The sequence below is a fragment of the Crocodylus porosus genome, unplaced genomic scaffold (assembly GCF_001723895.1).
Source record: "Crocodylus porosus isolate Cpor-Errol unplaced genomic scaffold, CroPor_comp1, whole genome shotgun sequence".
Classification (NCBI taxonomy): Eukaryota; Metazoa; Chordata; order Crocodylia; family Crocodylidae; genus Crocodylus; species Crocodylus porosus.
The window spans coordinates 3,528,230-3,532,273 of record NW_017728886.1 but is presented as its reverse complement, the minus strand read 5'-3'; the positions used below and the strand labels follow the sequence as shown (position 1 = coordinate 3,532,273).

Genomic DNA, 4,044 nt, shown 5'->3' with positions numbered 1-4,044 from the left:
TCAATGAAAATGGTGCTAGGCACTCTCAACTCCCATTGACCTCAATGAAAATGGTGCTAGGCACTCTCAACTCCCATTGACTTCAATGCAAATGGTGTTAGGCACTCTCAGCTTCCATTGACTTCAATGCAAATGGTGTTAGGCACTCTCAACTTCCATTGACTTCAATGAAAATTGATGCTGCATAGCACTTTCAAAACCCCTTTGCAGGATTGAGCTATTAGGACCACATCTTGATCATACTTGAAGTCAGGGGGAACTTTTTCATTGATTTCAATAAGACCAGGACTTGGCTCTAAGGTATCTGGCATTGCTCTGTGACAGAAGGTATGAGAAAAAGACACAAACCCTTATTTAAATTGAGTTACACTGTAATGTTGCTAGAGAACACCAACTTTTTGTCTGGATGTGACAGAATAACCAGGATATTACAGAAATGCTGAGACACAGTTCACTTGATAACCATCTTAGAGCGGACTGAATTTTCTCTTTGAAATGTTGATGCGCGATGTTCTGGCTTGACATTCTCTAACTAGATAATATGTGAAACTTGTTCAGGAATTGTTCGGGAATCTTCTTAAAATGATTTAACTTAAGAAAGGTGCCTTCTTGGAAATAATGATAATTATCTTGATTGCTGCACCTTGAAGATATGGTGACTAAAATTAATTCAGTCATTTTACACACTTTTTTTTTTATTTTCAGTATCCAAAAGGTATATTTTATCCAATAACGTGCACTACATTTTTGACATTTGGATATTTCTCAGTGACTACATGTGGTGAAAGAAATGAAACCTATTTTATGTTGCTATCATATTTTTCATAACACCTCATTGGTTTACACTGTATATTTTATCATTGAGCTATACAATACCTAAAAAGTAGTGCTTCCTCACGTATGAGAAATATTGCACTGTATACTGTACATTGAAAAGTAACTGATATACATCGAGGAAATACTTCTGAACTGAAAATACTTCTTTTTTTTTATCAGGCCAGATTCTCATCTCAGTTTTTCCAATATCAAGCTTCAGTAATCCCACTAAAATCAGTGGGTTTACTTGAGATTTATATTGAAGGATGAATTTTGCCTATAATAGTCTGTAAGCAAGAATAAAAATAAAGATGTTAGGTCTGCCAGTATACAAAGGAACATGGGGATAACGTTAGCCTGGTCTGATTTTTGCTGAGTAACGATTTTGTTACTGACACTGTAGAGTTGCATTTCAGCGCATAGGAAAGAAATAGTTATATTTCTGTTATTAACCAAAAATAAAATAACATCTGCTAACATTTTGACAGTTTAAAAATCAACTAAAAATCAACTAAAAGTAAGGGAAAATCCTATATGAGACTGCTTTAAAAAAACTGAAAGTTTTATGAAAAACTCTCCATTTATTTTCGAAGTATTTTCCTGAACGTTAAAAAATTATGCTTGTAAGTGATTTAAAATCTGTAGATAAGTAAGGAAATGTGTGGGGATTTATTTCTTGTAGATGAGACCATAATGGTATATTACAAATTGATACAAAAATGTTTAACTGCAGTTCTTGCAGCCAAAAGGGTATTTAAAAAGGTGGAAACTTCAGTTTGTTTCAGAGCCAAAAAAACTCCCCACCCTAAAGTAAAACTATGTCAAGTTATATTAGTAGATGCTGAAGTTCGTATCAATAAATGTCTTGCATCAGCTGTCATTGAGCTCACTCTCTTTTGTGACTTGGTTCATTTGTGGTTTGCTGAGATCTATAGCTTTCTTCCACTGAAGACAAAGAAAGGCTTTCCCTAGGCTTCAGTGGGTGCATCTACGCATTTATTAATGCGCTTTTGGTAATGCATATTAAATGTAGTACCTCCACTGTGAGGTAGTAAAAAACAGTTCATTAGCCTATTTTAATGCACAGAAGCACATGGTTGTTTTGTGATGCTTTAATACACATTAAAATAGGCTTCTGCACATTAAAGTGCATGTGTAGATGCACCCAGTGAGAGTTAGATCAGATCCCAAATGCACTAAGGTGTGTGGGGGGATCTGCATGCATTTGGTTGACCGTGGGCACATCTACACATGCATTCATGCATCGTAGTTACTGTGCACTATGTTTAGTACCTGTAATAACAGGTATTAACACAACCAATGCTACTGCGTAGTCGTGCAAGTGCATGCTTTTTTTGTGACGCTAATGCGCGCTAGACTAATTCTACTGCTCATAGCGCATTAGCGTGGTTTTTGCATGCCGCACTAATGGGCAGTAGAATTAGTCCAATCCACATTTAGCATCTCATGTCGACGCGCCCAGTGAGAGGCAAAAAAGCTGGCATATGATGACAGGTTTGGGGTCTTTGTCAGCCTCCTGGGAAATTCTGAGTTGAATTTGAATTTCAAAATGACTGAATTTCTCTCCTGTTATCAGGGTTATGGAAGGTGAGTCAGAAAGGACTCATCGCCATAAGGTTTGCACTGCTTCTGATTCAATATTTCCCAGCCAGGAAATGCAGTTTGCTAAGACCTGTCTTTTCTGCAGCTTGGTGTCTGTACTCACGTGACTTTTCTCATGTTACCCTAGCCTGAGGGAAGGCAGCTCCACGGTGAATCAGTGCTGCAGCGAGAAGGGGAAGGGCACAGAGTAGCCCTGGCTCCTCATTAGTTTGAATGTCAGCAGCTCTCAGGCCCTATGATGGGCTGCTTAGCTTTTGTTTCAAGCCTCCCGTCACCTACAGATTTGTGTGTAGGGGCTGGGGTAGGAGTGACTTTATTCTCAAGCTCACATTGTGGTGAATGCAAGCCAGAGCAAGACGGAAAAGTGCCAGGACTTACCTTTGTCTAAACTCTCCGTTTTTCTTGTGCCTGATCACCTCAAACCAATTTGTCAGGAGGAACTAAGTGCAAATTGATAATGACCCAATGTGATTCAGTTCCTACTTAGATTGCCATCCACTCCCTCCTAATAAGACAGTGTTCAGCACTACATAATAATTCACTTACCTTCAAGCAAGCTCACTGACACCAGCACTGCGATAACCAGTGAGCGGTGTGACGAGGAAAATCAAGCAGTGAATGGTCTTGCACAGGCAACTGCTTTTCACCCCTTCCAGATGATGCATATGAGGACATGTCCTAGAGATAAAGGGAGGGCTGCTGTCTCCTCGACTGTCAGTCAAACACTTTTCACTGTCACTATATTCACCTCAAGTAAATTTAAAAAACACTGAATAGGAAATGCAATCCAAGAAGGCCGGTCCAAGATGCAACCTGCCTTTCTGCCTTTAGATTTTCTGGCACCGTTCATCTGCACTAATTGTTTTCTGTGAGATGGGAAGGGAGCAAAATAAAACCCAAATCTCCATTGTTTTATTTCTTCCAGTGGATAGAAAATGAAGACTGTCGGCATTCCTGAGCAAACCTAAAAACAGTGACACTTACTGGTTGAGGGAAATAAAGCAATTTTACCTGGGTGGAAACAGATTTCTATTTCCAGCTTTGGTTTGTTATGAGCAGGGATCCTGGTTTTCTCTGGTTTTAAAAAAAATCCCCAATTTTCAGATTTTAAAAAAGTAACCCCAAATCCACATTTTTCCATGATTAAAATGAAACACCACTACCTATATATCTATATATTAGCCGCATTTAATATTAATCACAGAAAAATATGGATTTGGGGTTTCTTTCTTTAATCCAAAAAATAAGGAATGTTTTCAAATCAGAGAAAACCAGAATCCCTGATTATGATGGATAATGCAATGAGAAGAAAATATCCCAGAGAGTCTCTTTAACATCCTTTTTTCACACACAACTCATAGTTTCATAGTAGCTGGGGTCAGGAGGGACCCGAACAGATCATCTAGCCTGACCCCCTGCCCCAGGCAGGAATGGATGCTGGGTTCACAAGACCCCAGACAAGTGATCGTCCAACCTCCTCTTGAATTTGCCCAAGGTAGGGGCAAGGACCACTTCCCTGGGAAGTTGGTTCCAGATTTTGGCCACCGTAACTGTAAAATATTGCCTCCTGATCTCTAACCTAACCCTATTCTCCATTAGCTTATT

At 39.1% G+C, this 4,044-nt stretch overlaps 1 long non-coding RNA gene across 1 annotated transcript in view; it reads right to left on the bottom strand.

The window, feature by feature from the left end:
• LOC109306088 overlaps positions 1-97 on the bottom strand; it is a 1,343-nt gene extending 1,246 nt beyond the window's left edge. Inside the window, exon 1 of the long non-coding RNA XR_002099844.1 lies at positions 41-97. This is a non-coding gene — a long non-coding RNA (uncharacterized LOC109306088). The remainder of the gene's footprint in view (positions 1-40) is intronic.
• Between the last annotated feature and the right edge of the window lie 3,947 nt (positions 98-4,044).